At 36.0% G+C, this 17,620-nt stretch overlaps 1 protein-coding gene across 2 annotated transcripts in view; it reads right to left on the reverse strand.

Annotated features, from left to right (window-relative positions):
- LOC106143193 (zinc finger protein ush) overlaps nucleotides 1–17,620 on the reverse strand; it is a 168,498-nt gene that overhangs the window by 40,036 nt on the left and 110,842 nt on the right. The window lies entirely within an intron of this gene.

Here is a 17,620-nt window from a genome sequence, read left to right on the forward strand (position 1 = left end):
GATTTATTTTTTCAAAATTGTATACAAGGTATCACTTATTGACGTCACATCACTTAAATCTAATTATAACTACTACCGCTTCCAAAGCGCATGTGTACAACAAACTACACTGCAGCATTTTCACCGGACGTCAATTTACAAATATAGATCTCTTAAATCTAAATCGTGGACGAATGCACATTGTCTACATTAAAAAACTTGATTATAGTTATTTTACCGTGGAAGCACAGATTCTACCTTGGCCAGGTATCACTCTTTTCTGAGTTTATTAGTTTGAGTGCTAACCGAAAGCTTGCTTAAGATGAGGGAAAATATCGTGAGGAAACCTGCGTATTTCGCATTTCATTGTTATAATTCCACCATTGAGCTGAACATGGCCTTTCAGCCTTTTCAAGACTGTTGATTATGTCTACCCCGCAAGGGATGTAAACGTGATTTTATGTATGTATGCAACGTTATGTGTAACAGTGATCCGTTATGGGTTAGGTTTCCCTGCAAAGGTTGGGAAGACCGGGAGACGCTTGACTTGATCCAATGCAAGATTGTGGTCAAAAAAAATTCAAAATTCAAAATTTTTATTCATTATTATAGGATACTATATATCGCTTAATAATTGTCGTATGGTTTAACAACATTGGTTGACGTCAAATAAATTACTTAAAAACTAAGTTTACTGCCGCTTCCAAGGCGTCAGTGCAGAAGAAGCGGTAACAAACTGCACTGCAGCATTTTCTTCAACAACGTCAACTTCACAATATTAATTTATACTTAGAATAGAATAGACGGTCAAAACGGACTCCTCTCCGGAGAGGTCACGATTGTGACAGGTACTAACGCTAGGAACAGAAGGAAGAAGAAGGGATTCGTGCACTTGATGTGCAGTTGACTGTACTAAATCGTTGGGGAAACATCGTAGGTGTAAGAGTTGCAATTGATTACTTGTAATAGGTATAGGTATGAAGACATAGGCATTTCGATATGATCTAGTTTTGTAATATTGATATTATCGATACATTATTATGGAATATTTTTGGTTTTAACACGTCTTGATTTCTTACGAAGTAAACACAGCATTATACTAGAGACTCGAAAGACGCATAAATACATATAATCACGTTTATATCCCTTGCGAGGTTGACAGAGACAACAGTCTTGAAAAGGCTAATATAGACGTTCAGCTGTTACATACATACATACATATGGTCACGTCTATATCCCTTGCGGGGTAGACAGAGTCAACAGTCTTGAAAAGACTGGATGGCCACGTTCAGCTATTTGGCTTAATGATAGAATTGAGATTCAAATAGTGACAGGTTGCTAGCCCATCGCTTAAAAAGAATCCCAAGTTTGTAAGCCTATCCCTCAGTCGCCTTTAACGACATCCATGGGAAAGAGATGGAGTGGTCCTATTCTTTTTTGTATTGGTGCCGGGAACTACACGGCACTATCTATATTAATAATATATATAATAATCTCCATTTATAAACCAATATACCTAATTGATTTAGCAAAAACAAGTAAATATAAATTATAAAATTAACGTGCGCGAATCGCCTTATAGGAGTTCCTTCTTAAGTTCCGTGCCATAGTCCGCGGGCGGCCGATTAAGGCATTTAATTCATTTCCCTCTTGTTTACCGATTTTTAATGGCTTCCACTGCGGGTTAATCTAGCCATTTGCAAATCGATTTGCAGCTGCTCGTGCTGTTTTTATTTATTTCTTCCATTATATTGGTTTGATAGAAGAGAATAATTACAATGGAAATATTAATATCATGACGAGCATGATGATATGTGAGATGTGAGCATGTTTGTTGCCACATATACATATATAAGTAAATTTAATAAGAATGGCAATTTGACGGCCTCTGTGGCGCAGCGGCAGTATGCTTGTCTGTGACATGGGAGGTCCCGGGTTTGAATCCCGGTCAGAGCATGGTGAGAAAATAACTTTTTCTGATTGACCTGGGTCTTGGATGTTGATCTATATAAGTATTTATTATAATATAGTATCGTTGAGTTAGTATCTCGTAACACAAGTCTCGAACTTACTTCGAGGCTAACTCAATCTGTGTAATTTGTCCTGTATATATGGTATATTGTATGTACTTTAAACAAATAGGTACTGTCTAGTAAAGCAAACAGGTACATATCTGCGCAGTTGTTAAGCTGTCAAATAATATGAAAACATTGTTTGTTTATAAACTCTTTGTTGCACATAAAAAGAAATATAATAAAATTAAAACATACATGCCTACATAAAATCACGCCTCTTTCCCGGAGGGGTAGGCAGATAGTACATCTTTTCACTATAAAAAATAAAACAGTTATTGGATTTAGAAGAAAATTTACAATGGCGGACTTATCCCAATCGGAATTTCTTCCACTCATCCAAAATAAAAAGAAAAATCAAGAATCAAAATGGCAGCGCACATTAAAAGCATAGAGGGTGCGTTACAATACTCAATTAATTAACATTATTGATGACTTTTGCTGGTGACTGTCACCAGTCTTCAGTACCTACTTACCGTTTCAATAGTCTTATGTTATTTTGAATTCTATGGGTTCTTCTATTCTCTAATTATCAGGATGACAAATCTACTTCTTTAAAAAAAAATCACACTATTCTTAGGTCCTCCCAAGCGTGGAGTTAATGTCAGGATGATGACGAGAAAAGAGGCTATTTTTAAGGTTCTAATCCGGTGCTAGCTTTCCATCATTTTCAAGGTTTCCAGTATCCAGGATCCTTGTGCACAGTGTGTTATCTTGCGATAAAAAGCTGCTGGGAGTGACGTGTGGCGAGGTTGTATAAACGTCGTTACGGAGTTGCTAAATAAATCGTTAGCGCGGGTGAGAGCGGCGGGAGATAGGGCACGTAATCTGAGACGTGGAGCCACTGGATGTGGCATAAACAAAGTAGAGCTGAAAGAGATACATTCATAAACAAACTAGGAGCCGCCCGCGACTTCGTCCGCATGGAAACCCTATCAATCCCGCGGGAACTCCGGGAGTTCAGCTGGAAGACTTTGTGATGTTTAAAAGAGAAAAAATAAGTATTTCATTTTTAAAATTTTATGTTGTAATCTTGGCCACATAAAATAATAACCGAATCGGCGCATAAGCACTCATATTTATCTAGTATAGTCCTACAAAGGAAGAATGAATTTTTCTAACGGTTTGACAATTTCAATAATAAGTAACATGTCTTTGTTACTTATTATTGAAATTGTCATTAGGCGCTGTAAAAGGAAGCGTAATAAAGCGGACTTTCAATATACGGTTTCAAAATAAATATCAAGATAAAATATATATATTAACATATGAATGAAATAAAGTTATTTTTAAGCAAAATAATAAAAGAAAATATACGTGATCTAAGCGTACATATAAAACTTATTTTCTTTTATTTCAAACTTACGCCATTTTGTTGTTAAAAAAAAAATTATTTTTGCAGTCACTTCCAGTGAGTGTACATCCGTGAGCGCCCGAAACCGTCTCGGTTGGACAAACAAGCTAACTCGTCGACTTATTGCTGTTTTTCGTATTGTCGCCTTCTAATAACGAATTATGTCAGGTCTTATTTCACATAGAGACATAATTTATACTTTTTTATGGAAATCAAGGAATTTTTCGTTTTTGTGGGTAAAATTATAATTTGTTATTTTTTATTGTTCTTAAAACTTATAGGTATGTTATTTTCATTCTTTTTTACGCTCTGTCGTCGCGACTAATACATAGGATAGGCTTACAAACTTGGGACTCTTTTTTTCGGCGATGGGCTAGCAACCTGTCACTATTTGAATCTCAATTCTATCATTAAGCCAAATAGCTGAGCGTGGCCTATCAGTCTTTTTAAGACTGTTGATTCTGTCTTTCTCACAAGGGTTATAGACGTGACTATATGTATATGTCATCATCACATCATCATCATCATATAGTCATCACTACAATCATATAACAAATATACAATTTTTGTTTTAATATTGGTGTACTTTATTAATAAAAAATTTTGGAAGTGATATCTAGCGCATGCAGATTTAATCCACAAAATTTAAAAAATGAACCTCCAAACTTTTTTTAACACGCAAAGGTCGTTCAAAGCAATCTTAGAACAGTCTATGGCAGGCACAGATAACACGAGAGGCCACACAAAGCCTCTCCCCGAGCGGGTTTTGCACGTATTTAGTTTAATATCGATCTTATCTAGATGCATTCAAACCTCTCAACCATTGTGGGGGCGTTATACCACCCTTTACCTAATAAATAACCTTTCGACAACTCCCATTTGAAAATAAACCTTATTAAAATGCACACAAAAACGTTATTAACTCATCGGAAATTTATAACAATTTTTTTTCTCATATGAACGATGCGAATCCTCTTCAGTTAAAACGATGATTGATTTTAAACTTTGTACCTACTTATTGTGTTAAGTTTGCGTTTTGTTTGTTATGTTCAATGATAACATTGTTTTGCAATTGAGATGTAAGTGGAGATTCTGTGCAAGTAATAAGCATTTCACGAGGGATCCGATCGCAGTTTAGAAGTCTTCGGTATTAGTTTTGCGGCGGATATAAATTATGGTTTAACTTGAGCCTTTGCACTGTGTTGGTGCAAGTTGCATTGTACCGATATTGTCAGTGTGAAGAATTGCTAGTTTGTTTTGGTTTAAAGTTAGTTAACCTTAATCTTAGTATATATACATACATACATACATACATAAACTCACGCCTCTTTCCCGGAGGGGTAGGCAGAGACTACCTCTTTCCACTTGCCACGATCCCTGCATACTTCTGATCCCTACTGATCTTAGTATAATATTCATTAATTAATTTTTAATTAGTAATCTTCTTTATCGTCGTTACCTTTTCCCACTTTCTACGTGGGGTCGGCACAGTATGTTAGTTTTTTATCTCTAATCATACCGGAAAGTTTTGGCTTCAGTTTTATGACCGGCCGCCTGTTAGTTTTCCCCTATTCGCTTCAGAATAACGTGTGTAGTTACCCACTTACCAGCCTTTATGCCACAAAAAATGGGACTCTATTATAAAAAAATATCAAAAACATATTTATAATAAACAAAAGAGACAACATACAAAAAAACACTTAAACCCAACCCTTTCACGCGAACACCGAGCAAACATCACAAAAACTATCAAATCAAAACATAAATCGTGACATACGAGTTATAAAACTTAAAACGGTCGTCTGGGGCGGATTGATAAGGCGATACCGGCTGGGCGGGCGAGATAACGCGCCGCCCGCCCGGCGCAAGACAGTGCACCGTCGCAGGCGGTAATCGCGCCCGCCCAGGCTATCTCCCGGGTTTTGTCGCTTCAATTTTGATAAGACGCGCTGAATATTGCTACAAGCTTGCAGCGATGGAAACTGAATTATTGTTAGCCGAAACAGTGTTTGATAAACAAGGAGACTATTCGCAAATAAATGGTTTTGTGTCGTTTCAATTTTTAATATTGATGGTAACTGGATTTTTTTGTTAAGTAATTTCAAATTCAAATTAAGTTATGTCTTTAATTTGGTTTACAGGGATGGTCTGTTAATTTAAGACGTGTCAAACATATTTTGTGAACTGAGGTGTAGGATATTGTTAATTCAAGTCAAATATTTTATTCTTTTTACTGTATTTAATAAGCATAAGATAACTTTAGAAATAAAGTGTTGGCAGATAATTGTAAAACTATTGAATTATATTATCAAAAACTTAAATCCATACTTTTAAGGAATTTGAATGAAACATAACATTAATACTAAACTTATGCATCAGAATAACATGGATTACATGAGGAAGCAAATAATTTATAAAATCAATAACATAAACGTTTAACCCGTCTACAATATTCAGTACGTTCAAAATAGGAATGACAAAAAGCCACGTGATACGCGTGGGCGGCTGCGATAACGGCGATGCACTGTCTTGTGTTGGGCGGGCGGCATTTTATCTCGCCCGCCCATCCTTACATAAATATCGTATCGCACATTTTACATTTTCCCAATCATAAAATTATTCTTAACTTGCTGTTAACCGCAGCGTTTATTAAATTTAAATTACCCTTTCTGTGGGAATTCCTAGAAAAAGAAGTAGCCTACTCTTTTTACTGCTTTTAGGCTTTGTCTGTCTCTGTACCAAATATCGTCTAAATCGGCCATTTATTTTTTAAAGCACAATGAATTTTAGTGATTTCTTTACTGTTAGACTAGATACGTAACTGTTGTTACCAATGTACTTATTTTAAATATTAATAATAATTTTGCTTCGTGTAATCAACAAGGAGATGAACTTTTTCGAAATTATCATCATGTTATTTTAAGGTACAAGTTTAACTTATCACATTCAGTTAACTACTCGTAAAACCACGACTTAAAAAAATCAATTTACGAAAAATCGACAAGAATATTAATACACACATTCTATATCAATTTCCTTGAAAGAGCTCGATTCCATTTTACGACATTTATTTTATCGCAGTGAATCATAGCTGGAAGTGCACGGCGGATAGCGGCGCGGGGACGGGACGGGGCCGGCGCGGGGCCCATGCGGGGCTTGCGGGTTCCTAACTGGGCTCATTACTTATTTGACACACATAGTGGATGAATGAGCATTTTTGGGTATAGTTAGCTATAAAAAGATAAAAATTAAAATTCATCAATACACTAGAAAACACCAGAAACATGACACTTAAAGTTTTTTACACAGTTTATGAGTCGATACGTAATAAGAAAGTATACAACTGCATTTTTGAGCTGTAATTCAAATAAATTACAAGATTTAAGACCATCGGAATTTACATGAAGAGATTAATGAATGTGAATGATACGAATAACATATGCCGGAATCGTAACAAGTCGAAACATATAGTGTTTTCTTAATCAACTTGGAAATGGCGTGACTTTTAATTATAAGTACGCGTATAACTTTTTCAATGTACCTTGGGAGACGAACAGTCCACTGACAATATAAATTAATTGAACCATGATCACTAGCAGACCCCAGTCTTTTTAAAAAGAGGCGATAACGCTTTTGGAACTAACGCTAAATCGGAACGTGTCTATACAGGAACGCGAGTGCGGTGCAGGGCGGGCGTTATCGCCGCGCGGCAGCCACGATATCGCCCGCCCAGCGCTTTATACGCGAGGTCTATCGGCACACACATTGTCTTTGTACACACTATCGCTAAACTAACTTTTGTTTTGGTGCCTTTTTGAAGCCGCACATTGTCTTTTAAAGGCACACAACGCGGTGTTAATTGTATGTTTTTTTTTTAAACTGTGTTAAGATAATACTGCTTATTTAATATTTAAGGATTAATTTTGTTAGAGCTTAAAGACGTGGAGTTTTTTGTAAGTCAATTAAATTATATTTAAATTATAAGTACAATTTTTAAAATACATATATTGAAGTATAGTTAAATAATTTCTAGTGTAAATATGGGAACTTTAAATCTGGATCAAACAACTTAATTTTCGTATCCAAAGCAATTTTAAATATAAAATTTAATTAGCATAACTATAAAGTATAAAAGCCGTTTAATTTGCTATTGTTCTTATCAACCATAAATTCTCTTATTACTCATAAAACCCGTTGTGTCATCCGTCATTCTCGCTGTCTGACGTTCGAAAAACTAAAACAACTTTGAATTTTTGTTTTAGGAAATGGACCACCGTTCTCTATCTGAATCTCAATTCCATCGCTAAGCCATCCAATTAAAAACGGCCTTAGTCTAATCGAGAATATTAGCACAGTTTTCTCCTAGACGTGATGTTTGTATGTACAATAACTTTTGAAATTATATTTTTAACTCGTTTATAAAATACTCCACGAAGTGCCGGTTGGGCGGGCGTGGGGGGCGGGCGGCGCCTTATCACAGCGAACACGCGCCCTATCTCGTCTCGTGATAACGCATTGTTTATTTCATTTATTTTATCATGTTATAATATCAAAAAAGTTACATAATAATACACCAATAATACAACCTAAAACTACTTATGATTTTTCTTTTAAGCGACGTGCTAGAGACTTGTCACTGTCTGAATTTATTCACTTGATCCTGACCTTCGACTTCTTTCTAAAGTTAAGGCTATATCGACCCCGTAGGCGATACAAACGTGATATATATATGTGAAGTAAAACTACAATAATAAAACTTTTTTTTCACTCGTTTATAAAATACAGTACGAAGTGTTGGTTGGGCGGGCGTGGGGGGCGGGCGGCGCCTTATCACAGCGCACACGCGCCCTATCTCGCCTCGTGATAACGCATTGTTTACTTCATTTGTTTTCATCGTCACACGATTTTAATATTTAAGGACGCTGAACATTCCGTGTAGCAAATGTATTTGAAGGAAGATAGCGTTATATTTCTAACTATGTAGGTGTCTCGCGAATTCCTTAAGTTTGTTTATAAATTTAATTTTAGTTTGTAATCATCTTTTATTTTTAAATAAGTAGTTTTACTTTTAATTTTGCTCTTGATATTCGTTTAATTTTGGAAATAGTTTAATATTATTTAACAAATAAGAAGACTTATTTTAAAATAAAATCTTGTTTTCTTTCATTCATTTCTTTTAGTTGATAAAAATATTTTTTAATAAGTCTCTAAGTCTTCTTAGTTGGGCACGATATATTTTCGTGTTTGGTACTAAAAAATTGGAAAGATTTTTGGGCTAAGCAAGATTAAATAAAAAGAGAATATTTTATGTACAAATCGTCATCGAACGGCAGCAAAACCAGTTGCGAGATAATACATACATACATATATGTATTATCCCGCAACTGGTATAGGTCACGTCTATGTCCCTTGCGGGGTAGACAGAGCCAAAAGTCTTAAAAAGACTGAATGACTACGTTCAGCTATTTGACTTAATGATAGAATTGAGATTCAAATAGTGACAGGTTGCTAGCCCATCGCCTAAAAAAGAATCCCAAGTTTGTAAGCCTATCCCTTAGTCGCCTTTTAAGACATCCATGGGAAAGAAATGGAGTGGTCCTATTTTTTTTTGTATTGGTGCCGGGTACCACACGGAGATGCGAGATAACCTAGGACAAATTATCCGTAATAGATTCAAAATAAATGTGAATGTGTTTGGACAAAGAAGAATGTTATGCACAAAATGGAATTCTGTATATTTGACGCGAGCTTAAAACTCCAGAGATTAACTAAGCTCATACAACTTCAGCTGTAGCTTATCCGTCATGTGGCGGGCACGTGTAACTTAGAGTGCTTATCACGTGCTGATAAAGAAGCGAGAGTGAAATGTGCTTTTAGATAGAATAGAATTTACAGAAATTTTCGTACATGCATACGTCTTCATCTCTTACGGGGTAGACAGGGCCGACAATCTAGAAAAGACTAAGTCCTAGTTCAGGTGTCAATACAACGAAATTAAAAAAACAATTCGCTTCGTTAGAAATATTTCAATTAGAATAAATTTAGAAGCGAATAGGTATATTGATCCTTCATTTCGTAAAGAGAGATAGGTTCAAATTATTTGTATGTCATATTGTATTCATGATGATAAGAGATAAATTTGATTGGGTAAAGGCTCGGTCGTTGGCAAATATAAATTTCAACCTTTAGAAAACTTATTAAGTTTTTCAGAGGTTTTAGCAAAAAAAAAAAGTTTAAAATTAGGTATTGGCTCCCACTGACCAGGTTAGCATCAGAAAACGAAGGAAGCGTCACAATTTGAGATAGCGACGCGAAGCGATCAACCGTGTGACGGTAGCTACCAGCCACGGCTCATTAGAGAAAGTTGCTTTAACTTTAACAAGAATTTGGTCTAGGATCTAGTTGAAACTACACATTTTAGCCGGTTCTAACTAAATTAAAAACCTTTTGGAAATGGCGTCAGAGAAATGAAGTGAAAAATTAGGGGTCCTTAATTAACTAAGTTTTTGATAAATAAATAACTCAAATAATGTGTGCCCCCGTACACCATCAGACATATTTGCGTAGATAAATAGGCCTTCACATTTTTAGTTGACCCTGATTTTCAAATAAAAATCCGAAAAAAGAGTACCAGATGTCTAGTCAAACATTAGCAAATACAGCAAGGCAATGCGATATTTAATCCTGAAACCAACAAAAGCCGTACACGACACGACACAACACAATAAGCTGCCCACGACGCGTCGTCGTGTCATTTCGCGAAATATCGCGCGCGCTCGCGACTTATCGCGCGCCGCATCGCAACGCGCGGCCACCCGCTCGATAGCGGCACGCGCTTACACAGAAGCGATTATACACAGCCTTATAATGTAAAAACGATTTATTAAGGTACTGAAATAAACGATATTTTTACGTCTTTTTGTTGAAACGTTAAATATCCAATTAGTTTTTAGGTATGAAAGAAAATGTCATACAAATTTTTAAATCACTTTATATGTATACAAAGATCAGTGGGAGTAACTTGGTCATAAAGTCAAAAACCCCGAATCATGGTGTACAAAGGTTACTGGATTGAAGTTCATGGGATCAAAAGCGACTCAGAGGAAGAAAATAGAAGCATGAAATCAAAAAGGACCCTTAAAAAGATTGTGTGAATGTGAATAAAGCAAAAGCAGTTTGCATTAATTTTGGATAGTGCAAAGATTTCATTGAAGCAAAGATATTAATAATATAAATTAACAAAGTTATGCGAATTTTATTCGTTTCTATGTAACAGCGTCTGATTCTTGGGTCCAACTTGATAAGCAATAATACTTATCATAGTTTTAACCTTATTGGGTATACAATAAAGTTGTGTTTTGAGTGGCAACAATTCCGGGTTGTATGCAAAGATTTGTCAACTTCCCAGAACTGTGGTCTCATCGCACGACCTTAGCATATCTGTTTAGGAATTTTGCAAATATTAAGTAAATATTTTTTTATTAAGTTTATAAAAGATTACTTAATTCACGAATAAGCGAAAAGACTCTAAATAAATAAATAAAGAAAGAAATACTCTTTTCCCTTCTTTTAAACCACCATTTGGGATGTTTTAGAATCTGTAGCAGTGGGTGATAAGATGCTGTGAAAATATTACGCAAAGGTTTTATGATTAGTTGCTGTTAAAGCCTTATCCTTCAATCACGTAAAGATGGAGATCATATTCTTCTCAATCTATACTTTTTCGGTTAAAACGCGCAATCCAAGATCCTCTTTACAGAGGTAAGGATGTACTACAGGAGGAAAAAGATGAATATTCTATTCCAATGGTCCTGAAAACCACACGGCAAAATAAAAAACATAATGTTAATTACGGACGAATATCAACATATTGAATCAACCACCTGTCGACTACGCCAACCAGCCCACAATATCGAGACAAGATGGCTGCTATCTCGCTCATTACTAGCTTAATGATAGTGACCTAGAAAACTAGTGCTTTTGCACAGGTTTTATTGTCCCGTGATGACAACGATTGTAGTTTTATAGGATTCATTTAGGATATTTTTTGTAGCCTCATTTTGTTTATTCTTCCTTTTTGCCTTAATTTTTTCTTTATTTTGCTTGACTAACCACCGGACTGAGTTGGCAAACTATTACTCAAGACTCTATTTTTATTTATTAAAAAAATACTTAGGATTTTTATCGTAAACTGTTTATAAAATCTTTTATGAAAAAAAAATTTTATGTACCTAAAAGTTATGTTAAAATGCTGCATTCGAGCGAAAATAATCTTTGCGTCGCTCTGAAGTTACTCTCACAGATCGCGATGCGTTTCGTAAAGTCCCCACAAAAACCTTCAATCTTCGTCTACAAAATATTACAAATGGTTATAAAAGGCAATAAAACGCAAAACGTACGATTTCGTCTGTTGCGACGCCCGACGCGACGATCGCGCGATATCGCATGACGGACGAGCGCGATAGTGCGCGGGCGCATAGCCAGGGTGGCCATGGCATGAGGTGACATAATCATAATTATCACATGAAAATAGACCATTTTACTCTCTGATTTTCAAGGCTTTGTAAATTTATTTGTATTTTCCTAAATGTGGATATTATCAACATCCTTTCATTGATTTAAACGAGAGTAAGGTCCAATTATTGCAAGATATTATTATTCTTCCAAAGTGAAATTAAGACGCCAAAAAGTTTTGAAGTTGAATTTAAGTCTATCCTGGTCTCAGCAGCCTGAAACTCTGGCTTCATTCAAAACGTTTACCTCGAATTGTTCGTTTTGCTCAAGCGTCAACATGCCACCCGCCACGTGGGCATATCTCCTTGGAACATCATCAACCACCTACCTATTACATCATTTAGTACCATTTATATTACATACCAGCTGTTACTTTTTTTGAAGTCTCAAACGTAGTACCATGTGAATTTTTAGATATCTATCCGTATAAAAAATTGAAAAATGTCGAATCGATAATTTACATAATCCTGACAAACGTGGCCACCCTATCGCGAACGGAACAATAACGCGATAAACTCGCGGCAATATTTTAAAATCGATGTTTTTATGAATCGATAATTTGCTCGGTCCGTTTTGGCGCGACGTTTCGCGAGCCAATCGATTCTTATCGTGATGTCACAACGTTTTGTTTCGATTCGGTCCCAACATCGACCATGTTTCTCTTGAAATGTGTTTCTTGCTAACGTACGAATTGATACTATCTTGTTCACAGTTGCAAATTTACTCGAGTCGTCTCTGAATTTGTTGGTCATTCGATTTGAGACTTTATACAATTTAAAATAAGGGTTTTAACGTGGAAAATGTGACGTTTTGGTTAAGTTTGTTGAGGTGTATCTCGTCTCTTCATATGCATGCCAAGCTGTCTACCTTCAGGTGTGTCCGATGTATAATATTTGATACTTTCTTGTCGATTGGAGGAATTCGAGTCGACTCGGTGTCGTCGGGCAGCCCTATAGAGTACATCACGATATTTTTAATTTCCGACGTGATTGCCCGTTAACTGCCTCAAGTTCTGGCTAATTATCATTTATAGTACTCATTCCAGACTTTGCGCGTGAGAACGTTGGTCGTTTGAGATATTGAGACACGTTTTTACGACCCAAATTGTGCAGTGAGGCTTGGAGCAAAACTTGTATTAAATCACACTACAATCCAACTCATATGAACCAAACAATTTTTATACCTGTATTGTATGTAATGCCGTGTGGTTCCCGGCACTAAAATAAAAAAAGAATAGGACCACTCCATCTCTTTACCATGGATGTCGTAAAAAGCGACTAAGGGATAGGCTTATAAACTTGGATAAGCTAGCAACCTGTCACTATTTGACTCTCAATTCTATTATTAAGCCTAACAGATGAACGTGGTCTGTCAGTGTTTCAAAGCAGCTAACTCTGTTTACCCCGCAAGTGTTATAGACGTGATTATATGAATTAATAACTGAATTATGTAGCTGACCTCACACACTTAGACCAAGTCGAGGCTAGCCTAGACCAATATCATTTGATATTCTCACATTCCCTACAGTCTAATAAACCACAACAATATAGATATCATATATCGCCTATACGTGGGTGTTCAGTCAGCGAATAAATAAAACCCTATCTCCACATCAAGATGGGCGAGATAAAGCTACAGATCTGCTTTATTTATACGCGGCTAGATACGACATACACGACCGTAAATAAAAACTGAGACAGATTTTTATCAGGCACCGAAATTGGATGGCTGATGTTGTGTCTTCGTGGTGCTGGGTAAGGTCTGCTTTGTCACGAGCGTACCTTAACAGTCCGTAAAGGTACACTGACCCTTGGTTGGAGTGGGAAGACCTAGACGAACGTATCTTGATCAAATTAAGGACGTCCTGGTAAAGGGTCAGGTCAAAAGTACCCGAAACCTCCGAGCTTGCATGAAGAGGAGAGTTATAATGTGGATGAAGCGAAGGAAGTATGCAGAGATCGTGGCAAGTGGAAAGAGGTAGTCTCTGCCTACCCCTCCGGGAAAGGAGCGTGATTTAATGTATGTAAAGGTCCACTGCTGGACTAATGCCTCCCCTGAAATCCTAACTCTTACGGTGAGGGAAAACATCGTGAGAAAACCTGCACATTCAGGTTTTGTCGGGTTGTGTAATCATATGATCCAATACGGGTTAGGTTCCCTGTAAAAGTTACTTTAGTTAGTTAAGTGCCGTGTGGTTCCCGGCATCAGTACAAAAAAATAGGACCACTCTATCTCTTTCCCATGGATGTCGTAAAAGGCGACTAAGGGATATGCTTACAAACTTGGGATTCTTTTTTTAGGCGATGGGCTAGCAACCTGTCACTAATTGAATCTCAATTCTATCATTAAGCAAAATAGCTGAGTTTGTTGGCTCTGTCTACCCCACAAGGGATATAGACGTGACCATATATATGTATGTGATCTGTTAAGAATTAAACGTTAAAATAAGTAGGTGTGTGATGCAATTCACATTTAATTTAAAATGTAACTATCAATTAATATTATAAGCAACGATTAACGAAACTACATAATATAATAATACAAATAACGTTCTATTCAACCTTATTCTTTTTACCGCGTCCTCCATGTGTTATGCATTTAGCTCAAAAAATAAGTTTTACGAATTAAGATCATCCACATATGAAGTAATGTGTGTATGTATGTATGTGTGTGTGTACGGCCGGATATTGGCTGGTTATCAGTGGATCTGCTCGGTTCATCGGTCACCCTATCCTGCAGTCGTTTTCCTATAGTTTGTTTTTTTTTAAACGGTTTTATTTAGCTCACCCCGTTTGTTTTATTCTTGGGTCAAATTTAGTAATTCAAATTTCACCCTCTTCCTGTCAACCGATTAATCTGAAATTTTGTATACACTTTGGATTTTGGTGACAATATAATTATGTTTATTCATTATCATTATAAATTCAAGATGGCCGCCGTTACAAAATGGCGGATAATTTAGGTTTCATTAATCCCATCAATATGGGTATCAAATGAAAGGGCTCAACAAGCAGAATACAATATACTATAAAAAATTGAAATCCAAGATGGCGGCCTCTACAAAATGGCGGATAACTTAGGTTTTATCAATCCCATCAACATGGGTATCAAATGAAAGGTCTCAACAAGTAGAATACAATTTACTATTCAAAATTAAAATCTAAGCAGTGGGATAAAATGTGAATTAAACAGAATGCGAAATAAAAACTAAAAACTAGAAAATAAAAATAGGTAAAAAAACTTTTTAAGTTAAACGGTTTTATGTTAAACATACATTGCAATGTTTAATATAAATGTACTAAAAACCAAAAAATAATAAAATAGATACAGTCGTGGGAATTATAAACATATGCATAGACTAGACTAAAATAAAACCGTGGGGCACGTCAATTGTCTACAAATTATAGACTTAATGTGCGATAGAAGAATCGTTTAATTCGTCGTTAGGCAGTTGGCCCGCAGACGGTGCGCAAATTACTTACTATTTTGCTGGCTAGCGAGGAATCGTTTCACTGCTCGTAGTTTGTCTTTAATCGACAAAACTTATGATAAAAGTACTACTCGCTCAACATTATGAAACCCTAAAACTCGCTTAATCGAGCTTGCTAACTTGTTTCCACATTCTAGCCCTACTTATCACACGTCCATCGTTGTCGGTTGAACAACTGCCTAATTTTAGTGTAACATTACAAAACAAACATTTTAATCAACGATTGTAGACAATTGACGTGCCCCACGGTTTTATTTTAGTCTAGTCTATGCATATGTTTATAATTCCCACGACTGTATCTATTTTATTATTTTTTGGTTTTTAGTACATTTATATTAAACATTGCAATGTATGTTTAACATAAAACCGTTTAACTTAAAAAGTTTTTTTACCTATTTTTTTATTTTAAGTGTTGGTAAAGTAACCATGGAAGCAATTTATACGTGTGAACGTCACCATGGAAGTATCTTAATTATTTATCTTAAATACTTTTAATAACATCGATAAAACAAGAAACTGACTAATTATCATGTTAATGCATTAATACACAGATATTTTAATATATTGTAGGTACCATACGTAGTCTTGGGGTGAAACTAGAGATTTCCTGAAATTGATGCGGTAACGGAATTTGGCGGTCGGTTTTAGTTATTCAAACATCAAGTTTTAATTATCAACCGTGTGCAAATAAAGTCGATTACACAAAACTCCATCCGCGATTAAATCTGACAATAACTCGTGTTTAAATAAAACGAAGATTAATTCACGACGAGGTACATCATTCATGCGAGGTAACTTTACAGATAAACTTTTAAAGACTCAACTTGGGCAATATCGCTTGAAAAATTGTGTATCAAGGGCCGAGCCCTGCGGCAGGCAGATAAAGGGAAAAAAAGCAGTATTTGTTAGTAGATATTTGTCAGGGCGTCAGGAACTTCGGTAATTGCTCTCTGGGAAGTTGATTGCGGTGATCGATGTGGGATCCCGCGTTTTTATAACTGTTGTTGTACGAGTCAATCGCGTTATTTTTTACGCAATCCACTATTTGGCAAACAGCGGATTAGGTATACCTACTCTTAGTGCACCTTCAGACCACATAAATAACCTTCCCAAATTTCAATTCTTTAGGCCCAGCGGTTTGGGATGTGAGTCGATATGCCAGTCAGTCATTCACTTTCTTCTGATAAGTATTTAGTTAGTTACAAACTTCAACCGCGATGAAGCGCAAAAGGTTATTTTCATTTAACAAAATGTCCTTGAAAATAATAATATACCTACTTGAAAGCTTAAATATCATTCATCATAATAAAATGTGAAATTTCAATCATAGGGAAAGACACAAGTACACACGGTAACTCTGTAACGACCTCAGGCACGTTAAAAAAGTTATTATTCTCACGTAAAATTCCACCAAAAATGGCGGGAAACAATCTGACAAAATCAAACAATCGTTAGCGGTGCCCCAATCCGGACGCAAATGACTTCGAAAATTCCACCTCGAAAAGGTCCCATCAAATTTAACAACACACGTTAAAAAGTTCCCGTATCTGTCTTGCCAGTCGCTCGCGACTTTATTAAACTTTTTGCGTTACCTTTTTTCTGAGTTCCTAGCGCCGCAGATAAATCGTCCGGCGATAAGTCACCGGTTTAAACGAGGTTAATACATTAAACTGAGTTTAGCGGAGTTTGTGCAGCCGCGGGCGTCACGCTTGACGGACGGTTAAGAAAATGATACTTGAAGTTTGTTTAATGTACGATTTTTAAGTATTCTGTAAGTATAACGTGGAATACGTTTTTTTGGTTGTTGCTTTCAAAAAATGGCAGCGGTTTCATAACTATTACTCAGGGTCGCGGCTCATAAATTCTACTATCAATATTCTGTAATATTATCACTTCTTTCTTTCAGTCTTTGACTACGCAAAGTCTTTAAGATTTATTCATAAAATTAAGTATTATTTAAAATTAATACAAAAACTCATTTTCATCGTTAAACTTCTAAAATAATGGTTTTGAAAAAGTTTTTTTTTTAAAACAAAGAACGTAAAATATTTTACACCCAAAACTAATCACCTCCTTATTTCAAGAAAATAGTTCCAATACTGTTTAAAACGTTTTATAAATATGAAAATATATGTAGAAGCCAGCTAATAAATCGTGAAAGAGTATCGCGTCGTGGCCCGAAGTAATTGTGCAGATTTGTCTCAGCGTCGC

Source organism: Amyelois transitella, chromosome 2 (assembly GCF_032362555.1).
Source record: "Amyelois transitella isolate CPQ chromosome 2, ilAmyTran1.1, whole genome shotgun sequence".
Lineage (NCBI taxonomy): Eukaryota > Metazoa > Arthropoda > Insecta > Lepidoptera > Pyralidae > Amyelois > Amyelois transitella.